This window comes from Centrocercus urophasianus, unplaced genomic scaffold, assembly GCF_019232065.1.
Source record: "Centrocercus urophasianus isolate 14NV4802_14NV808 unplaced genomic scaffold, USGS_Curo_1.0 seq_16, whole genome shotgun sequence".
In the NCBI taxonomy this organism is placed as follows: Eukaryota; Metazoa; Chordata; class Aves; order Galliformes; family Phasianidae; genus Centrocercus; species Centrocercus urophasianus.
The window spans coordinates 33,694,516-33,718,333 of NW_024884711.1; the positions used below are offsets into that span (position 1 = coordinate 33,694,516).

Consider the following 23,818-nt stretch of genomic DNA (forward strand, 5'->3'; position numbering starts at 1 on the left):
GTATCCCAGCCAATGATTCAGAGCATGGTTGGATGTGTTACAACTTGAATCTGCTTAAGGTAGCATGTGTAAAAGGCAGTAGACTCCTCTGTGGTTAAAGGGAGAAAATGCTAGCTGCGCACGGTAAATGTATGGATAGCTTCAATGGGAGCTGTCATAAATCGATGGGGAAATTAAAGCTTGCAGTTGCTGGTTTAAGGGTGGTGATGGACTGGGTCCATTGCAAGCATTCCCTCTAGCAGAGCCATTTTAAAATTTGATTATAATTATTTTTAGCTCTTTGCCAAGACTGCTCTTAATTCATTTTGTTGACCTAAATAAAACAAAGGCTAAAGCAGTTGAGGAAAGTTTTTACCAATTGAAATGCAAGAAACACAAAGTAGGAATTCATACAATAGTTTTTTACCAGTATCAAATCCAGCTGTGACATGGGGGATGCATGCTGATACAAGCGCGTGAGCTGGCAGGCTCACATCAGCTACCTGCAGTTTCAGAAGAGAAGCTGAGGAACTTACATTCATGTTTGAAAAAACTCAGAGCTGGAGGGCGTTTCTGGAAGTTTTGTTGATGTCTTAAAGAAGTACTGTAGAACTCTGGAGTATGATGGAGAAGATCATTGCGCTGCAGACCTAACCAGAAGTGGTTCCACTAATAACCGTAGAGAACTGTGGTTCTAATTTAAATTCGATTTTTATTAGCAAAAGAATGTTTTATCGTAGTACAAGTTGTAAAAGTTCCTGGATGAAATAAATTTGACTTGGAATGGCAGTTTTTATCAGTAAAATTAAGGTTTTTGTAGTACTAATATACCTAAATCGTACCTGTCAGTCTTTTAAACTAGACCTTGTTAGCAAGGCCGCATCCAGAAATGCTCTGGTTTGAGCCATGTGATAATGGGCATCTGCAGAAACATGTGAACATTTGTGTGCCTGTTTGCATTGGAACCTCCCTTCACAATGTGCAGGACAACAAATAATGACAGCATACTCAAACTACTGAAATACTGAACAAATGTAGGTACTTGCGCTATCAAGTCTAGCAGCTATAGAGTTATAAGTACATGTGAAGGTCATTAAAAGCTGAGCAGTGTAGTTGTTCTGAAAGTTGAAGGAATAATCAGCTTATGTGAGTTCTTCAAGCCTCGTAGTTGTGTTTGTCAAGCTTTCAAGTACCATAGTAAGGCACTTCAGTGTGTGAAAGAAACACTCCTCCACAGTGGACTGTGCAGTCTGATGGCAGAACCGTGCTCATGTGCTGTGCTGTTGCACCAGTACCGGTGGAGATCCCCTGCACTGCTGCATCTTCCAGCTCCCGTGTGTCCTTCGTACTCCTGCTCATGGTACACGAGAATGGCAGCAGTCTTCAAGGAGGCTTCATGGTTAACTCATGGCTTTGTATGATTTTCTGGTAGCGGAAGTTGCTGTAGTGCTTGGGAGTCTGCTTTTGAAATTCCAGGTGAAAGGAAACCCAAGGAGCAGCAGGCTGTTGGTTGCCTGTGTAGGATGGAGTGGAGCCATGTGGCTGGCCATGTGTGCCCCTTGTTCTGGGAGGCTCTGGGGGCTCCAGCACCAGTTACACCAGTCTGTCCTAACGTACAGAAGGAACCCTGTCAATGTACTGGGAAAACTGGCCTGCTATTAAAACTGCTTTCTGTATTTCTTACAGTATTCCTCAAGGAAAACTCAAAGCAGGAGGGGCCTGATTTGAAGCCATATTGATGAGGCTGCCATTTCATTGCAGGGGTACTGTGAAAAGACCTCCCAGCAATACTAATGGAGCTCTTGCTGTCCTTGCTTCCTTTCAGCGGTCCAAGCCCATGAAGATCAGCCCCTGTAGCTGAAAATACTGTAATGCCATTAGACCCTTGCTGACTAAGGTGTGTGTATTTCACTCCAAACTGGAAGTGAGAGAAATCTCTGGCTCTGTGAGTGGAGGTGTAACCACAGCAGCAACTCAACAGCATCACATGTGGAATTGACCTCAGTCTGTGATGGGCTGTGCAGGCACTCAGTGGAGGCGCCTGGTAAGTACTAGGGCCATGTGCGGGTGCCAGCAGGTGTGTCCTGCTGCTGTTTCCTTGGCAGGGAAGAGCATGTGTTTCACAATCTGAAACAATCAACTGGTATAGGACTCCATAGCTTCCTTTTAAATAGAGGTGATCCATCTCTTCTAATTTAGATGAGATTGGTATGAGAGGGTAGAATGAAGGATGATAAATAAAATTAAATACTGGACTTCAGACTGGTGTTTGACCTTTTTTTAACTGCAACCCAACTATAACCTCAGCATTTTGTTTTGAAAATGGTAATGGTGAGTGTTTCCATAAAATTGATTGTGGATGCTGTGTAAAAATCCCTTCACACGAGTTAGTATTTGTCCAAACACCTTCTGTGATATTTCTCTCGGTATGGCTGTCCACCAGTATTTAACCCAGTATGTCCATTTGTGTATTTAGTTAATATCTTGATGGCTGTTTCCAAGTTGCAGGCTTCATGGAGGCATTAGGAATTAAAGATATAGGAGATGGTCTTTCCAAAATTAATTCTTCTCAGAATAAAATTTTGATCTTGAAGTAGTAATGTTCATTGCTATCTAACTTTATTCACCAAAGCTAAATATACGCTGTGTTTGGGGATGCTGCTCATGTTTGAGGGGAATATTTCTCATAGGGTTTTTCATGTAATGTTTGCTATCTTTCAGTGTTTATCTGGGCATCTTTTGACCTTAAGTAACCTACACTTGTATCTGTAACTGTTTAGCTTTTTTCTGTGTTGCCTTGAAAAGTGCTATACTTTAGTGTCATTTTGCAGTTACGAGCACATTTAGGAGAACTGTCTCTTTCCTGCCTACTTCAGGAATTTTCTTAAAAAGACAGCCCTCCTTGCAGAGGGAAGTGCACAACTATATATGTTCATCACAGATAGTGGTTGCAAATCAGGTCTCTGAAGAATGTAAAAGGTGTTTGTATTTTAGAGCAGAAGACAGCAGCACAGAGCAGCACACACTTTGGTACCTCAGTATCCTTCTTGAGCCCTCATGCCTGCTATACATAAGCAAGAGGCAAGTGTCCTTGCCCTTCTCTTACCTGAATGGTGAACAGCTAAAATTACTTGAAACAATATTTAAAAACAAAAAAGTGTGGCTTTTATGACTGTAACAGACGATATCTTAAATTTTATGTGGATTGCTTTATTTTCAGTGGAGCTTATTGTTCAGGTGATAAAGCACAACCTGAAGCAAATATTTCAATTGCACAAGCATTTCATATAATAGTTTGCCCCATGTCTTCTGAAATTACTCCTGTGGAAAGACTTCTGGATTTGGGTTTTGGTGAGTGTTTTTTTTTTTCTCACCAATTTAAGTCACTCTCCTTTGATAGTCTTCAGCTATCTCTGTTGTTATCCTTCCTCAAATGTATGCTTGTGCTTCTTTAAAATTTCTGTTCACCTGCAACATTTTCAGTTCATGTAGCTCTGAGCAGCTGCCCCAAACAGATTTTTAGAAGAACACTTAAGAGGTAAGCTTAAAGAAGCAGAAGTACTTACAATTAAGTAGTTTAGCTCAGAATGAAGAAGGAAACTGAAAGAAAGTAAGGACAGGTGGCATGTGTTCTGATTTTTGTAGCTTCCCATTCTTCCTGTTAAGGAGAACACAGTTTATCTAATGTAAGAGTTAATGCAGAGTTGACTGCTGAATGCTTTTTTCCCCCTTCTGCCTGTTAGCAGTGCAAACCCATAGTGCATGAAGCTGCTGGGCCAAGTGAAAGCATTGTCTTTCATTTCCATGAACATCTTTCTTTGTGGCACGCGGTTGCATGCAACAGCTATTGCTCTGAGCTCGTGGTACAGGTGTGAATGAGTGATCTTTAGTCTGTACTGTCCATGTTTGCTATTTGGTAGTATGAGGAGATAGAAATAAAATCCTTTCAGACTGAGCAGTATGTGTGAGTGTAAGCTCACAGCCCTTGCCCAGTTCCTTTTTTACTTCTCCCTCTCAGTGGGTAAAGCAGCAGCAGGGAGGAGGAAGCTGGACGTGCCTCTGTTTAACCAGTTGCAGAATGTCCTCGCTAAGTATTGAAAGAGGCTGTGCTCTTGTTAGGCTCGTGCAGACGTTGGTGCTGATGGAAACTGCTGCATCACGCTTCCCTCCCGCACTGCCTGCGGCAGCAGTCCAGGGCTTTTGCTGTGTAATGGCTGCTGCTGCTGCGGGACTTACTTCCCCAGGACCAGGTTGCTGCAGAACTGGTGGCTGCTGGCTGGGAATGGAGCAAGAAGGCAGTTTGAATACATGCTATTCTGGATTATCTGAAATTCATGCTGCTGCCAATATGTAATGAATCTCAAAAAGCCTGTTCATTTTCAGTTAAACTTGTAACGTTTGTAGCAGATCCCTCATCCTATGGAACAGGTGGGGAGGCTTCTCTTGCACTTGTCTGGTATCTAGAATTATTTAAAATGTGTAAATTTGCAGAAAGTAAGCTATGTTCCAAAGTCACTGTTAATAGGGAAACAATGTTATATTGTGCTTCTGTGGCTTATAGTTGAAAATACCTGATGGTAATAAACAAGAATATTTGGCTGAAGTTTTGTACACTAAGTAAAGCATCTCTATAATGCTATTGTCATACTGAGGTTAGAAAGCATGCAGAAATAAAGCTGTTCCAAGTCCAGAGCAATGATGGCATTAATTCCTATTACTCTACTCAGCAGAACAACAATAAACCCTGCCAATCCCTCTGCTTGGGAGGGACAGGAGGGTGGGGAGGAATGTCAGCCTGTGAGCGTATCTTTCCAGTCCTGTTTGTGATATTTATTGAGCCTGCTAAGAAATGCAAAGTGAGTCCTTAGGAAAGAGAAATGGGTCGCTTTTGTTGTTTTGTGCTACTATGTAATAATGTGAAGTTACTCAGAAGCAGGTCAGCATGCTAACTTTTATGTTTTGTGGTCCTGAAGACTCTCTGTATTGAATACTGTGCTCTTAAACCGAACAGCTGCATCTAAAGCCCTAATCCCACCTCAGCATTGGTTTCACGGCCTCTCCCTTTTGCCCAGATAGCAGCCTTAGTTGGTAACCTGACAACTTTCCAAAAAGATTAGAATCGGTGTTGGTGCAGGTTAAAGCTCTCAGTGATTTGGCTAGGGAGAACAATGTGAAAAAGAACAGGGTGGTTGTTATGATGTGCCCCCAACTTTCTTCTTCCTTTTGACTCCTTCTGTCTGTATCTTCCGACCACAGATGGATTTCTCTGCACTGGGAACAGCATGGCAGCAGCAGCACACTGGTTAGTGAGGACGGACCTGCCTCATCTGCTGCTGCCATACGAATAGCAGGCAGTGCATCTCTCTGGGAGCAGAAAGTGCTCAGCGAGCTCAGAGCGTGCAGCCAGGAGTGTTTGTTCCAAAAGCAAGTGAGGAGGAGCAGTGCCCCACCTCCCCACGTTCTGCTTTGCAGGGCGTGTAACTCAGGCATAACCAGCGTGTCTTCATCCCCTGCTTCTTCACTGCTAAGCTGCAAGTCTGCAGTTTTAGATCATAATGCAAGATATTATTCTTGCCTTCCTCACAAAGTGATTTGTGACCAAGGGCCCCATGCTGTTTCCAGTCACATAATTTACAAAATGTAGGCAGGTATACACGCTCATTCACACTCTCTTAAGTGTACAATATTTCAAAGAAACCTCCAAGTGAAGCTGTTGTGAACTGAGACTCCAGGAGGCTGTTTTCTGTCCAAGAGAGCAAAAAACCTAAGCAGGGAATGCGTAGGTAGAGCAGTGTTACTGAATATGAGATATTTCTAAAGTTCATACACAAGCGAAATAAACAGCAATACCAGCAGGACTACATGTGCCACTGGAACTGAGCATTGTGGGAGAGTGTGTGCTCCTGTGTGCATCGTGTTGCTTTGCTGAGAAAGGCTCTGCTGGTTCCTGGATTGGCTTCTGAGAGGCCAATCACATGCCACCTGCCAGTCAGTGGAGGGTTTTCTGCTACAAACCGTCAGCGTAATTTTTCTTGTTTCTTCCATTTGTTTGCTTCATTTGTAGGTATTTTGTAAGGGAATATCAGTTTTCCCTGAAAATGATTTCATAACACAGCTGTCCAAAAAGGAGCAGCAAAGCAGTTGCTTTCTGCCCTCTCTTTGTGGCTGAGGTCCCTGTGAGTGAGGTTTGTGTGCCTTTCAGTGCACAGCTTCCTAGCCTCAGGTCTGTGTGCATCTCATTGGTGTGAGTTGAAATCGTGCTGTGCTGCTTGCAGGCCTTTCTGCAGCTGTTGGCAGCTCTGTGTTCTAAGAACCAAAATACACCAGGACTTTCAGAAGTGGGAGCTAAAAGCAACGAAGTGCAGGTCTTGAATCTTTATGCTCAGTGGTGTTTTTGGTATTTTGAACTAAGAACAGTTTTAGACTGAGAAGTCTGCTAACAGAGCCAAAATTATCAGTTGAGCCATGTTTAGCTTCAGCGTTAATGCTCTTACAACTGTCTAGACTTAGGCATCATAAATCAGTGGAATCTCACCTGTTCCTTTCTGGAAGAAATATGCCAGGAGGCTTCCAGCTGTGCTGGGTGGCAGGTACAGGAGGAGTCATGCTTTTGAAAGTGCTCCCTGCCATCAGCTGCTTGTGAGGAGCAGGGCTGGCAGCAGGGTTCTGTCAGGGTGTGCTGGGAGGTACCAAACCCCTGCTTTGCCACTTGTTCTGAGAGAGATGGATTTTTAGTTATTATTTTAAGCTCTCCTGCATATACGTATTCCATACAGTTTCTTCTGGCATTGTATGGAGAAAGCAATACTTAATGTTTTCTGTTCTTTTTGTGATAGGGAAATTGCTGAGGGATAGGCTTATGTGAAGGAATAGTATTTTGGGGGTGTAATTTAAAAGGTGATGTGGTGCTTTACTAGTCTTTTAACTCTATAATGAGCATCTTCATGTTCCAAGTTGTGCTACCCTAATTTCTACTTTAATCCCTGGGTAAGTCTTTGCAGCTTCATAATGAATTTTCTTACAAGTGTAAATTAATGGCAGTGAACTTGATGGAGGCAGTAATACCTGACACAGGGCTTGCGAAGAAGAAATGAAACTGGGATAGACACTAAGCAGCGCTGCTTGCAGTCTAAGAACAGCTGAAGCATAACGTTGTTTCTTTGCTTGTTCCGTTGTAAGGGAAGATGTTCTCCCTCCTGCTGATCAGACCCTCTTGTCTGATGCGGGTGGGATATAAGGGCATCCAGGCAGAGTCATCTGCACAGATGGGAGCTTCAGCTGAAGAAGTGTGGCAGGAACTTCCTCTGCTGAATCACTGCTGACTCTTTGGGTGTCTGCTTTCAGGTATCCCAGCAGGAGGTGTGGAAGTCCCGTACAGCAAAGAGCTAGGCCACATTAAATTACTGTGAAATACTCAGGCTGTCCAGACAGCAAACTCCTACTTATTTTCTGCTCCTTCAGAATACAGTTTTGAAGACTTTTCTAAAAACACTGCTTTTCAAGACATGCAGACTTGTCTGTAGTAAAAGATTTTTTTAATGCATCTTCTTGAGTATGTTGATATGTACTTTCTTGCCAAGTTCAAAGCCATTTCTTAGTTATAGGGAGAACTTGGCAAGGCATTTGAAAGAGTTTTATACTCATATCCTTTGTGAGCTGCTGTAGGCATGCTAAAGATTAAAACCAAAATATCTCCCACATCAGTTCTTAAGTAGAGGGGATTTCTGTAAACAGTTTTTTGACCTTTAAACGGTATGGTCTTAGCTGTGCCAACGATTGATTGTGGAGATGAGTATGGGCCATGAGGAGGGAGCATAACTCCATGGGCAGGGTCAGGGCTGTGGCACTGTTAACATCCCGCTCACACGCAGAGGAAGGACTCGGGTCCTTGTTGTTAGTCAACAGCTTGCCTGGACATCATTACTCTAAATGCTGTCTGGCGTGTGTTCAGATTTTCTTTGAATTTGCTTTAGCACAAGTTATGTTTATTGTTCTACTGTACTTTAAAAATTCTGCTCTGATTCTAAAGGAAGTTCCAAGCTGTTTCCAAGAGTAACTGTACGGAACTGTTTTGTCCTGACCTACTTACGGGATTGTATGGAAATACATATGCAAGTGTTTCCTCTGCCTATGCAAAGCTTGCCACTGTACGTGCTTGTGCCTGTCCTGGAGCTGCTTTCTGTGAACGTCACTCTGCCACTTCTGTCTTTCTCTTTTTTTGTCCATCTCACTGCATGCTGAGCGAACTCTTTTTGATGCTTGGGCTGCTCTGAAAGTAACGCCTCCTATTTCCTTATGTTGCCACGTGGTGTTAGAGGTGGATGTTGCTGGTATGGCAGTAGAGGTGGAACCTCCCACCAACATTCCATTATGTTTTGTTCCCCTTCTGCTGTCATCTGTCACACAGTGGTCTGTCAAAGTGGCATCTGTGTGTATAAAGCAAAGGTGTGTCACTGAATTCCTCCAGGTGAAAAAATTGCACTCAGTGATGTTCATCAGCACTTCCTGAATATGGATGGAGACCAAGCAGTGGAGGGGAGCACAGTGAGGCAGTGGGTGGTGCGTCTCAGCAGTGCTGTTTTACAGGTGTCACAGGTGATGTCTCTATGCTTTCTCTGAATTTCTGTAACACTTTTAAAGATTGCAGTTGGGGGTTCTACGCCTAAAACCTTGCAGACAGTCTTCTTTAAATACTTTGCATATACTCTTTTTCCTATGAATTACTGCTTGCTATGTGTTATAGACACCAAACAGAGAATCTTGTAGAAGGAAAAAATATGTTTGCATACACCTTGTACTCAGCTTTTAATAGTCACATACCTATGTGGAGTTAGAGTAGATTTTATTCTAATTAAGTGTTGTCCTACATTTTTATTATTAAAGACAAGTAAAGTATTTGAGTACGTATTACACTTCAGTCTGTTTCAGTGACCTACATCCTTCCTTTATGCACACTTCTGCAGAAACTACAGGAACTTAAATAAGGCAATTCAAAGAAAATTAGAAAGGTCAAACAGAAAAAGGAGCGTACCAGGCAATGAAGGTAAAGAATGCTGGCTCATTGAAAATCCCATTACGCATTTGTGAAGATGCGGATATCACTGTAACACATAAATGATTTTTAGTCCTCTTAGCCAAAAGCATTTCTTCTTAAAGCATTACTTACTTTTCCTATTCTTTCTTCTTCCTTCCGTGCCCTTTCTAATGCTGTTCCAAATGTCTGGGTGCAAAATAGTTTTCTATTATTAACTTATTTTTTAAAGCTTAATAAGAAAACTTCATTAAAAATTCAGTTACTAGTTTGAAATTCTAGCAAAAGATCTTACTGTTCCTTACGTGCACGCTGCAGGGGAAGACCCCACAAAACAGAATCTACACAGTCATTCTTTCTTCTTTTCCTTCTCTTCCTTCAAATTCAGCCAAAACAAATCCTGAGAGCTATCAACTTCACTTTTAACTGCACTGTTTTGGTTTCCTTCTTGCTTTCAGATTAAAGGTGAAAAGTAACTTTGCACTGCTATGGTATAGTGATGGCTTCCAAGTATTTAGATAGGAATCAGCAGCATTCAGGAAACTGTTGTCTAAGGGTCTAGGTGTTCAGGGCAGAGAGTGAAGTTACTAAATACTTACTTCTTTATTATTATTATTATTATTATATTATTACTAAATACTACTTATTTATGGATGTAAATAGGCATCAAAATGTATTATAGTAGTAAACCTGTTGTAAGGTTGGGGCATATATATTGCAAGCGTGTTCTGATACGGTAATGCAATTATATGGTTAGGAAACAAAAATCAAATGTACATGTGGAGGAAGAATAGGTAGCAAATTTATGTTTAAGAAATTTGCCACATCAATAGTTTGTGAATTTTTGGATGTTGTATTTGAAGACTGCATTGTAAACTTGAATGAAGATGAGTCCACTGGTAAAATGAAGAAAATAAACAAGCTAGAAGAAATAACTCTTTATAACGTTATGAAGAAAAAGCCATTAGTTGCCAGATCCTTCAAAAGCAAACGTACACTTAAAACAAACTTGATAAACTTCAGGCAGCCTCAGAACATTTTTTATCCTCTCTAAAGCTACGCTGTGATTTCTGTGGCTGGAGAGCATCCACAGTTTCTGCTGAAGTTGATGTAGCTACCAGTGTTTATCATCAAGCACAACCGGCTTCCTTATTAAATAACTTAGCTGCAAGTCCAGAGGAGTCTTCTTTTAACCAGTATGAAATTTAGAGATGCCCTAATTGAAAACACACACTTCAGAAAGGGGGGGAGGAGGGAAGTAGTGTGATTTGGCAGAATTAAGGCCACTTGAAAGATCTAATCTAATAATGTTCTGCTAACCTTTTCACTAGATAATGAAGAAAACAATTTTCTTCACTTGGAAATCATATTACTGTTTTTGGTATGATAAACATTTCCGGCTTCTAATATGGGACTGCTGAATACTGGTAGTTCTGATGTGGTATAAGGAGGTTAGTGAATACAAAAATTTCCTCCTTATTTATATTTTTATATGGCTTTTGAAAATTACTTCTCTTTCAGAGTTCAGCACAGTATTCAGGCCTTTGTGATCCACATTACATACTTAAAAAGGTGATATTCAGAGTTTCCTTGATTTAACGATATCTCTTTTTAAATGAGCATGAAATACTTTATTATACTACTTGAATGTATAAGGCTCTGAAATTTAAATGTAAATAGCTTTAATTTTAGCATCTATTTGACTTAAAATTGCTTTGATTTGGGTGAGTTGTTTCTTGTTGTGGTGTTGTGTTGTTTGTTTGTTTTTTTAAGGTAAATACTCCCTTCAAATTTTACCTCAGAGCTTGAAGAAACCAAAGAAAACAAATGCTTGAGTAACAAAATCTAAAGACAGAGTTATTTGGAGGTTATGGTTATTAATTTCTTTAATAAAAATTGTCAGGCTTATTTCAGTTTTAATCTCTGTGAGTGCTGTTGATACACCTACAAGTACTTCTTGTTTTATGACTGTGGCTGTCACAAAGACTTCTTGTTTAATATAGCTGTCAGCTGTCCCTAAAGAAGATCTTTTATATGTACATGGAAGGCTTGTGCATGTAACTTCTAAAACGAAGGCTAGCTATAGTTGCCTGTCTTGGTAGGAGACATGATTTTAAAGGAAATCAAATAATTCTATCAAAACACTGGAGTTGCTTCATTCTTACATTTTCAGTGCTTTTGTTAAGTAAGAGTAAATTCCTAACACCCAAATGTAGCCCAAAACAATTTGCTTTTAAGTTTAATTTGGCTGCAAACATCGTTGTGATTTCGAAGAGAAAAATTCTTCAGCAGTCTTATTCTAGTGTAGTGTGGGGAGGAATTACTGCTTATTTAATTAGGTACTTGCAGCAGAGAAAGCATGCTTGTAAGCTGCAGAAGTGTGTAAATAAAGCAGTGATTGCTGAAGGGGTGACGGAGCTTTCTGTGCAGGCTGCTATCATTCTCTGAAATGCAATTGTAACTGTATGCACAGTAACACTGGCACCACTGAACTTTGTTGTCCCTTCAACATCACAATAAAATCATTTGCCCATAGAGATTTAATATCCGTATTATGCATAAATAGAATTTGAATGCTTTGAAGCTGCCTTACTTAAATTACAGTTTTTCTGGAATCTAACAATCTTGCAGACATCCAGTCCTTTTTGTAGAGAAGGCAGTGGTAAGTTGGTACAAGAAGTTGACCATGTCCCTATACCTGTTTGATGCTTTCAACAGTAGGCTGCAGTAAGCACCACAGGCCAGTTTGTTGGGGGGCCTGCAGGGAGAAGAGCCTTGTCCTGAGCAGTGTGCTGAACTGGAGTTGGTATTTTAAGTGCCGCTAGTGAAGATCTTCTCCAGCAGTGGTCACACTGTGCTCCAGTCCTGCAGAGGTTCTGAAACTGTAGAACAAGTCCTTTTTATTGTGTTAAAGTCATCCCCACATGAGACATCTGTAAGGATGTTCCTTAAATACCGTACAGAATTGAAAGAGCCATAAGTGGGGTGCGTTTTCTGAGCCTCAAAATCCTCATGAGACCTGCGAGTGGTTGGCTTCTGTGAAAGGCTAAAACACAGGTGTACCTGATTAGGTGGTGCAATAAATGGAAGTACAGGAACATCCCCTTCTTTGATAAAGTTGAAATGGTGCCCAGGGTAGGGAGTAGAAAGAATCTTAGGTTCTGGCAAGCATGCTGTAAAAGCTCAGGAGATGAAGCAAAAAAAAAAACATTGGGGTACAATTTGCAAGGTATGTGAAAATTAAGTAAAAAAAAATGAAAACAAACAATACGATGGTTCCCAATACATGGATCAAAAGAATGGGTACCTGTCTCATCTTTAAAGTACTAAAATCTAGCAAGAAAACCCACTTTTCCATGGCTCTGCTAAGAAATAAAGGAACAGAGAAGCAGCTGCATCAAGAAAATAAATGTAGAAATTCTGTTAGAACTAGTTTTATCTTCTTACAGGTTAGGTACAGTTTGAAGCAACTTGTGTAGGAAAAGCAGAACTGTAGTTTAAAGAAGATGGAGTGTGAATCTGAACAGTCAAAATGCCGAATGGATACAGAAAAGCAGAATGGAGAAGAGGGGGAGTTAGACCCAAGTGGAATTGCACTTTCCACAATTTTCTTCTTGCTTTAATTTTTGAAACTAGATATTAGTGCTTTCTACTAGCTGAATGTGAGATCAAGTATGTAAAATGCATTTTTCTGGAGTATGAAATTGGCTGATGTGAAACGTGTAACTGCTGCCAGCAGTAAGAAAAATTCCGTAAGCGCAGAAAGTGAGAACTGCAGAGAAAAGGGACCTGGAGTGAGATGTGGCAGAAATTCTATTAGGAAAACTTCTGGCTTGTTACAGAGTCTCAATTTATGTTTTAAGTATATATTTAGGCTGCATCTCCACTAAATGGGTACGGTAATGCATTGTGAGAGTAAACCAAACTTGCAGTAAGGGCGCCAGAAGGTTTTTATACTTCATAATATATTGAATGATCATTATTTTCCAAGTCATGTGAAGAGAAAACACCAACAACTTTTTAGTAAGTTGGTATTCAGCATAATCTACTTTTAAAAGATCATGATATTAGGAAAAAAAAAGCAGAATGGGAAAGAGCAATAGAAGGAAAAATGAGTATGTAAGAAGAAAAAAAAAAAAAAAGCCTGGGGTATAGTTGCTTTACACAGTTGCTGCTTCAAAGAATTACTTCTTCTATAAGAAGAGCCAAAAGAACAGATTAATTCACTGTCAAATCAAATTTTCCTCTGGAGACTGCACATACCATCTGAAATGGGAACAGTGGGTTTGTAGCAACTCTTCATATGAACCAAAGAGTCCTGCAGACTCCAGAGAGTCCATCTAGTTCCCATAAAATCTATTTTCTTCCAGTCTGGTAAGAGGCTTACTTTTCCTCAGTGTTCACTTTTCTGATAACTTTATACGAGATGACTATTATTAAATATATTCTCTGCTTGGCCTTCAAATGGGAAAGGAAATTCTTGTTTTAAGTGACGCACACCCACTGAAAGTGTGCTCTGGAAGTTGGGTTCCAGTCTGTCTTTGGATTTCTTTTTTATGCTGGTTCAAGACCAGGCTTTGCCGGCACCGTTCAAAAGAGTGCATGAACTTGTAACCAATTCTCTTAATTTGTCTTTATTCTCCAGGAGTGATTGACAGATGTTGAAGTTTATTTTGGACAAAGGATTACTATATTTTACAGGGAGATTCATCCTTAGTCACGCCTTCAATATGCACGCAAAGTGGGCCACTATTCCCTGTTACTTAGTCGTAGCAGAGAGGTAGAGCAGATGACCAATTCCCGTGCAGTGTTAGTTCTCAGTCTTTGGCAGATCTATGTAGCTTCCTAACCAAAGAACGGAAGCTCGCACCTGAGAAAAAGATTGCTTTCAAAATCTGTGGCATTATCCTGTTAATTCTACTTATTAAACTTTAGCAGAGAAAGAAGCTTTTAATGTTTTAAGTGGGCTGTGAACATAATTTGCCACTTCTGATTTAATTAATTGTTGATACCTGAATCTTGTCAAATGTAATTTCATTGAAAGAAACGCTGCAGCAAATGGAATACCTGCAGATAGCATTCTAGGGCTTAAAAGGCATACTCTATTAAAAGGAGAAAAGAACACTTTAAGGAAGCCCTCTCTAAACTCCTGTCCTTCATGTGAGCTTTCTGGGTGACATGGAGAGAGCATTCAGCGGTCCAGAACAGCTGTGTTAAAGTTGCATCTCGCCACTTTTATCCTCTGTTCTTTCTCCTCCATGCACAGATGCTCGTATCATTTTGTAAATGTGTATGTATAATTCTGATTAATTTCCTGATTGTGTTCACTTCTGCCGTAGGGCTCCAGCCTCAATGCAAGATGCGTGATATTTTTAATAGGAAGCTTGTCACAACTGTTTTCCACAGCGTTGTTCAGGGGGTTGCCTTGGGTCTTCAAGTATAATGTATAAAGTATAATATAGCTCAATGCTATTCCAAGATAAAAATTGTTTTGAAGTAGTTTTTCATAGGACATCAAAATTCTTGTTTCTTTTCTCAGTGTTTCTTTGAGATGGGATTTTAAAAGGAAGTTTTTGTATCAGTTTTGGGTGACTTAACATTCTTAGGTGCTTAACTTGTGGCTTAAGCACAGAAATAGTATGTAATGTCAGGATGATCTCCCACTGACTGTTGCTGTTTGCTTTAGAAACTCTGGAGGGGAAAAAAAAAAAAAAAAGATGGGTATCTAAAAAATGGAAAAAAGATAAATAATATGGTTTAAGAATTACAGTCTGAATGGTTACCTTGGCATTATCAGACCCCGTGGCATACAGTTAGGCTAGCTGAGAGACTCTCGGCACTGTGTCATTTGCAACTTCACCTTCCAGCTTTTGCAGCACACAAGCCAAAGATGCTGGGATTCTGGTGATTCTCTTTTACATTGGAGGTGCATTCTCTACACTAAATAGCAATATAGGTTTTGTTGGTTTTTTTTTTCCTTTTGGTGTATTCCTTCATGCTGTGCCCCCACCTTAACTGCATCTATCAGGAGAACTGGAGAAGAGCTGTGTTAGTCTGTTTTCCAGCACAGTGGTACGACCTCCTTGTTCCTTCCTCGTGTTCCCAAAGTTTCCAGTCTCTGGCAATAGTCCCTTTTTGTGCCTTTCCTTCTGCCCACTAGTTTCCCACCTTCCCGGTGCCCATTCTCACTCTCCATCCAGCTGCTCGCTGTCTTTTATCTGCTGCTTTTCTTGCTGACTTTTAGTCATTCGCCTCTTCTGTCTTCCATCCTCTTTGCCCAAATAATGTGGCTTTCCACTGACCTTCCCTCCAGTTCCCACTCTGCTTGCCAAGTAGGCTCAAATTCCTCCCTTGCCAACTTCCTGTAGCTTCCCACTCACTAGATCTGACACAATCTACTTTTTTTCGTTTTCCTCGTTTCATTTATGCCCTTTACATTCCAGTCACATTTTCCTTTCTATGTTGCCTAGGTGTCAGCACAGAATAGTTGAAAGCATAAAAGAAACTTTCCGGCCTCTTGGTTGTATTTTTAGTGCTTACCTCACCAACAGGGAAATTCATTTTTTAAAAAGGCCAACTTTACCCTTAGAATTAACTTTATTAAACATAGCTTTGTAGAACTTGCTCTGAGTGAAGTTCTAAATCTTTTTGTAGTGCTGCCATGGCAGTGCTCTTCCAGATAATGCCAGCGCACAAAAGGTACTTGTTTGTTGGGACAGTGCCTGTATGCTATACTGAAACCATTTGGGTGTTGCAACTGCATGAACTTTTACTCAGGGAAGAATGTGAAGTATAACAATCCTTAACATTAGTGGGGGCTATCCCCAGTTTTTGGAGATCTTAGCTGTTGAAGTCTGAAAAACACTGAGCCTTGCTGTGGGATATTGTATTCTCACATTCCCCTGAAGATGTGTTTTAGGTCAGTTGTGAGGGACAAAGAAAGCAAATCCTTACCATGTAAGTTACACACTGTTAAACATATCGGGTTCCCTCTGAAAGTGGAAGTGCCACCATGCTCAAATAGAGATTGCTCTGAAAGTAATGCCTCCTACTTATTTCCTTGGAAACTACAGGAGATGCAGTGAGCACAGTAAATCTGCTTGATAGAGCAAATTCTCAGCTACGAAGCATTATTTTTCAACGTTGTTGCCACCACTAGCTATTCATTTTCACCAGCAATAAATAAGAGCCTGCAGGCCATGCTTGTCAAAATTTACACCAGTAGTGGTGACCCACTGTCACCACAGATGAAATGCACCACCCCCTGCCTCACTGTGCCCACATCTACTGGTTGATCTCTATCAAAATCCAGCAAGTGAATGTCAGTGGCTGCCGTTTGTTCCTCATTCGGTGACACACCTTTGCTTCACACATGCTTCTGTGCCAGACACCAGACTGCCCCTTTGCTGCCATCTGTCACACAGCAGTGATATGGAATGCGGCTGGGAAGTTTCAGCCTCCACTGCCTTACCACCAGTGTCTACTTATGGCATCATGTGCTGACATAAGGAAATAGGAAGCGTTACTTTCAGAGCAGCCCTTGAATGAGGGTTTTGTGCATGTGTTCTGCTTAGATTTTAAATTTTTTCACCTACATTCTTGAACTGTTTGGAGCTGTTTTACAATGGATAACTTCCTTGTTGAGCACTTGCCTCAGATTATGTACCAAAACAGAGTTAGCTGATGTTACTGTTATAAGCAACTGAAAATACAGTATTTCAGTAGCAACCTGAGTATTGAGCAATCTTTAAATTTTGTTCTTGCAATAACTGCATAATTATAAAGAGTTCTTTTGGAGTGTCAACAAATGTCTTGGTTCCACACTGGTCAGTTAGAAGAGGGAGGTATCCTTCAGCTATGGTGACAGGGTAATGGAAGCCTCTCTTCTGCCTCTTGACCTCAGCTGTCCCTTTGTTCTTGCACTCTTAGTGGTGAGAATGCAGTTCAACCTGAGCCAAAAGAGTGGTCTGCTCTAGAACTCAGATTTTTAGTATCTCCTTAGATAGAAATTATTTATCAAAGTTATTGTTCAACTTAATCATCCAGTCTTCTCGTTGGGGCTGTATTGAGTCCGAGTGAGGATCTAATGACCGTCCTGCACCGATTCTTTGCATGACTTTTGAGCCTCTTACTGAAAGTGGGAACAGGGCCTGGTCTGTGCCTGCATTTGCCTTCTACTTTCAGGCTCACCAGGGATTCCTGTATGGCACATGCTTTTCTGCTGGAGCATTCTACCGTTGACTTTAGGCTGTCATCTCTGGGGACTCCAGTGTGACCAACAGCTCCAGATACTGTTGTATCAGAACTCCTTTTCCAACAGCATTCTAAGCTGACAGCCTTCTACCAAAATGTATTCAGAACCTGAAAACTCTCCAAGATGGTTTCTGAGGCCAAGTGGATAAAAGTGTGCTCAAGTGTACCTCTTGGGGTCCTCTGACTCGCATTCCCTTTCTGGTGAGAAGACCCAAAGGCATGTGTGTATTTCACATGCATCAGGTGGTAGCTTGTCTTCTTCTGTTGTCTCTCACTGGGCTTGTAACTGCACTTTTTCACTTAGCTTGTTGTTTGTATCCTTTCCACCTTAAGTCTCTGAAGCTCACAAGGTATCCTCCTGGCCCTGGCCGAGCCAGCCTCTCATTTCTTCTGGGAGAAGCAGCCTTACACAGGAATCTTGGCAACACGTGGGCCTCTTGCTATACTCTCACATTTCTGGGCAGACCGCCACTGGGCATCATCCTCCATTGCCCTGGACATCTTTAAGGACCAGTGGGTATTCTCAGGGCTGCTCTGCTGATGTCTCCATCCAGTTCCCTTCCAGTTCATCTTCCAGCATGCAAACACTTGTCGGCTGTTTCAATCACTGTTCCTCTGCGTCATTTAGGCTGTTGGATTTTGCTGGGGTTGGACTAATACCCCTCTGTAAGTAGAGAAGAACATGAAAGAGTGATACTAGTACAAACACTCAAGGAACTGCGTTTGAAAGGAGAACAGCAAACTGACCAAATTCAGCTGTGTGGCTCCACTCACTTCCTGAGTTAAAATGTCTATGTTCATTAGAAGGCAGAACAGAAAGATTTATATATGTCTGCTCTATGAAATGCCCTCTGTGTGATCTGGCATGCTGTGCTGTGTCACTCTACCAAGTTTTCTCATTGTCTCTGCATAAAATTGTTGGCTTTTAATTTTGGTGTTCTGATTTTCTCTCTACATTTTACTCTGCTTTTTCTAAAGTGTTGGGGTTTTGCTTAAAGAGAGACTTCGTAGTGGCAAAATGACAGTAATAGCAGCTATTTTGTATAGTAGTAAATTAACTGAAATGCCACTTACTTTGTTTTTAATGGGTACCAGCAGTTATTTCTACCTGAACTGTCACACACAAAACAAATTGTTTTTAGTGTGTAAAAATAAGCAGTGATTTTCCCATCTGTTTTCACTTATAGCTCTGTAACATGTAACAGCTATTATGAAATCAACTTAAAAAAATCTCGAAGCATTGAATGTGTGGAAGCTTGGATAGATTTTTGTTTTCTGAATTAATGTGAGTGTATGAAAGTCGATTTCCACGTCTAACCTTTTGTTTTAGAAACTTGGTTAACACAGTTTTGCTTTTTTACCAACAGAGCAAATCAATACTGAAAAGGCATTTGATGTGGTTGTTTCTATGTGCCTTTACTGGAATTACAGTTACCTTTACCCCAGTTTCACTGTGTGTAAAACTAATTTAGCATTTCAGTGTGCTGATTTTCAATTTTATCCTCTAAAACGCACAAATGTGTGTATGTTTGCATTTGTGTATATGTATATATATATTGTAATTATGGCTCTTAAAATATCTAATTTCAACAAGTAAAAGAGTTACCTTGTGACACAGAGGTAAATCATAGCATAACCTAGAAAATACTTTAGGAAAACTTTGTATTTTCCGCACTTGGTTTATAAAAATAGTTTGTTTTCTGGATTTCTTTCTCTGCCTCCTTCTCATAACTCTACAGTGAAAAACATAACTGTTAGCTCTGTGATTTCAGCAAGTCTGGAAAACAATTAAATTTGCCTTGATGGTAGTAATTTAGGATTTCCTAACATGATGCACCAGGTGTAATTGGGAATGACAGTCGCTATAACAAACAGTCTTGATGAAAGTGACTGTTTGAATTTGCCTATTTATTAGTTGCATGCTGTTTTAAATTAACTACACCTGTACACCTGCACTTCAGTGCACTTCTAGCTGTTGACTAGTCAGCTTAATCTTTTCTACGTGGAAATTTTGCTAGGCTATATTTTTCTTAATTTTAGGTTAAATTTAGGTTATAATTTTCTTAATTCTGCGTATTTATTCCTTTTTGACTGCTCCTCCTTTGTCTGCACGAAGTGATATTCCCTTCCCCTGTTTTTCGGTGTTTGGTTTTATGATGCAGCACCCATGACCCTTTAATGACCCTTTGAGATCCATCCTGACTAACGTAAGCTGACATGACATAGATCACTTAGGCAAAAGGAGCCAGAAGGATGCTGTCTGAGTGATTTGGTTTGGTTTTGTTTATGTTTCTTTTTCTTGGAAAAACTTCAGCTTTGGAAAATTGTCATAACTGCAGCGTCACCCTGCAAGTGGCACTTGGGTTTAAACACTGTAAGTCTGGAAAACAGCAGGAAGCAGCAGCTAAAAATAGCTGTAAATGTTTCCTTATCTTCTCATGCATTAATTGACAAAAATCTATACTGCCCTCATCTGTTCTTTCCTTTCAGTTCTTAAACGTCTGCTTTACTGGCTTTTCTTCCCAACAGCATGATTCAGGCTCTCACATTTTGAGCTACACTCTAACCTTAGAACCAACGCCTGACTAATAGTTTAACATATGTGTTAAATTGATGAAGCACCTGGGTAACACTTGACCTTGTGAAAACAAGATATATATTTCTTTTTTGGTTGCTTATTACTTTTTTGTGCAAAAAGTTCACTATTCTGGCTGGGGTTTGTTTACCACGTTTCCACCCCAGTGTGAATGTCTCAGTTTTATAAGTTCCTCCTTCCTGCAGACCAACTTTGCAAAGTTCGTTGAAGTGAAATTTGAGCAAATCTTTTTCCATAAGCTCTGAACGCATGTTCTGTGCCATTTGATTAAGGATATTCATTTGCTTTTAACTAAGAAAAGATGTAAATATGTTTTTATACATATTGTTAAGATTTAATTATCGTCAGAGAGCTGCTAAGTGGAGTATGGTTCATGTTAAGCAGTTAAATGATAGAAATTTTTGCCACTGTTGAGAGTAGTTCTCATAGTTATGGGTGCCCCTAAAATGATCCTTTTTAGATGGCCTTCGTATCTTGCAAGTCCCGTCAACAGCTGACAAAACAGTCCACTCAGCAACGTCTTTCTGATGACCCTTAGAGATGAGTGTAGTTCCACTGAACATGATTTCCTTAACTGCTTATAATATTGGGATAGCATCTAAAAAGAAAAACGAGGAAACATTGACAGTTTCAAAAATTGTGCAAAGCTGCCTGGAAAACCTTCATTCAACCGGTGATGCGTGTACTTGAGAAAAGGCTTTGCAGAGTATTCTTTCATACTACATTTTGTATGCCACTCACGTTACTTCTGTAATTTTGGTATTACACTAACTTGAGTGAATTCCATGGGTTGACTGAAAAGCAGTCGTGAAGAGAAGCCTGTAGACTAACGGCTGGCAACGCACAGGCTCTAAGGAAGTGATCGAGGAGTGAGATGCTGCTGCTATGCCAGCTTGGGTGGGCAGGAGGAGCATAAATGTTTGTAAAGTGTTTTTGAGGTGCCAGGAAATCCGGTGCAGGTAAAGCTTAGTCTTTGTTCACATATCTCTTGAAGTTTGCTAGTAGTGTCTTTTGAAAACGTCAGCTCAAAATTATTTGAGGTGTCTGACTGGAAACGGTTGAGAGCCAAAATAAGATTGCTGTCACTACCAGTAGGGTTGAGAGGAAAGGAGAGCCGCATTACTCCACTCGTTTCTCAGAGCAGACAAGATCCAGTGAACCCATGTGGTCACAGCTGAAGGAGAAGAGCATGCGTAAAACATGAAGTGTGGCCTTTCCATACTTGGGACAGTGGTGGTGTGGTGGTCTTTAATTACAGCTGTGTACTTTCCAGCACATCTGTTCTCCACTCAGTGGTCAGCAGGCAGGCATTGCTCTGGCCATGTAGCTGTAGGTCACTTGGGTAGGAGCACTGCTCACGGGAGAAACCATCCTGTATTGAAATGCCGAACATTTACATGGCTGTCAGACTGACAAATTGTTGTCAAAACTTTGACCTAAGTACTTCGGATTTACTTTTCAGTTAGTGAGCTCTTGGTTTGTTTGTTCTTTAAATTTAGTCTTAATTTCTCTGAAATATGGAGCTAGTTCTTCCTACTGCCAGGAAGATGTTGTAAAGAATATTGTGTGAGCACTTGGATGCAAAGAAGGAATACCTTCTGCCCTGTAGTAGCTGAAATGGATGATCAATCCCTCAGTGATACCTGTGAAAATGAAAAGTGACCAGTTGACTGATGAGAGCACAGCCTGGCCTGTGCCCTGCGTGAGACTGGAGTTGTGCAGTATGGGCAGGTGGTCGTGGAAGTGAAACCTCTGTAGTGATGCCCACTGGGGATTCCAGCTGGCGTTGCAGAAGCAGTTGTGATTTTCTCATTGGCTAACCCACTTGTGCAGTCATCTTTGTTTAATTTCCAATTACGTTTTTGTACACAATCTATACTAAGTTATCTTCATAACACAGAGTCCACTCTTCTCTCTTCCGCAAGTCTCAGTGCTTTTGGTGTCACTGCATTCAACCGTGTTAATGTTCCCTGTGCTGTTCAGCGTGCAGCTACCAGTGGCTTTCAGTGTTCATTTTGTAGATCCTAAAACTTTTCTGGGGATGATGCAGACGGCAGTATTATCAATTCAAGTTCATTAATATATTTTCTTCGATACTGTTAGCAGAATTAAAAATGCTACCTGTCCTAAGTAAAAACTAATGATTTTTGCTCCCTGTGGTTGAATTGTTTCCATCCTATACACCCAGAAAATTCTGAACTCTTAGCAACAGTTTTTTGTTTGTTTTTTTTTTCATTGAAAATTCTAGCGTAATCTGTCCTGCTGAAAACCTCAGAAAATCAACATCCAGAAAAATCTTAATTAAATCAAACGGATGATATGCTGACCTATAGCAAAATGACTTTAACTCTTTTTTTTAAAGAAGCAAAACCTGAGGCTTACCTTAACTTTCTGTTCACATGCACGATTTTCTGATTTTCATCTCCATAATTAGCAGTTACATCAAGCTGCGTAAACTTTGGAATGTAGTACAGTATCAATATTAACATGAAGTGTTTCCAGATGTGACACTCTTCTTTGCACACTTAAAATTGTTTAACACTATTAATATTCAGGTTTTGTTGTAAGCTGCCAACTGTCTTTATTTATGAAATTTCACATCCCTTCATGTGATTCTGAGGTACAGCTGAGGTACAGCTAATGGCTACAGAATAGCAAAGTGGTTTCGTGATTTTGCTTTCAGTACACGTCTAGAACTCCAATGCATTGCTATAATAAGCTAAAATGTATTAAAATAGCTTTGTATGTGAAAAGGAACAAAATAAGAATTACGTATTGCTGTTTTGAAATACTAACATTTAAAACTCCAGGAACATTTTTGTCAAGTACACTTTAGAGCAGGACTGTGTTTTTTCTTTGTTCTGACATAGATTTATTCCGAAGACAAAGAGTGATATTTATAGAAGTGTTGTTGGCTAAGCAAAGCAAAGTCTGTTACATTGTTTTTTTGTTTTTTTTTTTTTTAGTAATAGATTCTGAAAATAGTCTTTACTAAAGAAAAGAAAAATAGCAAATATCGAGAATATTAATGGGCAGGACATCATAAACTTCTTTGAATTAATACAGAAACACTGGAGAAACTGTTTGCATTTGAAGTTGTCATCCATGTTAAGTGCAGTTTAATGTCTTGGAGAAGACATTCAGTCACAGGTCCAGAAGCTGAAGGCAGCCAAAGTAGAGTGTTGTACTTTCTTCATTCTTTTGTAGTGCCTACTCTGTAATTGTCAATTTGTCCAGCCACGTCTTCACCCATAATTTCTGTTTCCTTCTTCTTTGAAGGAGGATAATATGTCTCAGATTTCATTCAAGTGGCAACAAATTCCCCTTCTCATAGTAAAATCTAAGAACTAACAAGACCATAAGCCTTTAATGATCACAGGAAAAAGTTTGAGACAAAATGCAGTATGGAGGAAAAGGGTTGAAAGTGGAGGAGGTGTGTAGACACCATTACTGTTTTTCAAGAGAGGAAAATGAGATTGGCTGATGGCATTGAGAGGAGTAAAGTCCTTTGCTGTCGGCAGTGGGAAGCTGACACGTCAGTGGAAGCTGTGCTGCAAGAAACCCCTTGGCCTTGTCACCAATTCAGTACTGTCACTTGTCTGAACTTTGGCATTTGGTACTTGGGTGATCAAACAGTTTCTTATTCAAGTATCTAATACAACATTATTTTCTAATTATGTTTTGTAATGCTTTATAGTTTGGCTCTAGATATTAAGCAAACAGTAGGAGAAGCTATTGCTTAAAGAGGGTTTCTCAAGAATAGAATCATAAGAGTAGAATAGTCTGGGACAGAAGGGACCTATGACATTTCAAGTACTTTTCATTGTGCTCACACTGTGGTGGAGCACACAGTGCTTGGAAGCCCTCACCAACAAACACACTTTCTCTCAGGCATTGTTATGCCGTCCTGTAGTTTATCATTAATAAACCTGATCGTTAAGCCTGATCTTATCACTTTT

General features: G+C 40.3%; 1 protein-coding gene across 2 annotated transcripts in view; it reads left to right on the top strand.

The window, feature by feature from the left end:
• Positions 1 to 23,818, top strand: part of ZEB1 (zinc finger E-box binding homeobox 1) — a 105,582-nt gene that overhangs the window by 38,281 nt on the left and 43,483 nt on the right. Inside the window, exon 1 of one of the 2 annotated variants that reach the window (XM_042817182.1) lies at positions 1,999 to 2,023. The exons of the other annotated variant lie outside the window; for it this stretch is intronic. The gene's annotated coding sequence lies outside the window, so the exon portion shown is untranslated. Of the gene's footprint in view, positions 1 to 1,998; positions 2,024 to 23,818 lie in introns of those variants that run through there. 2 annotated transcript variants of the gene reach the window in all.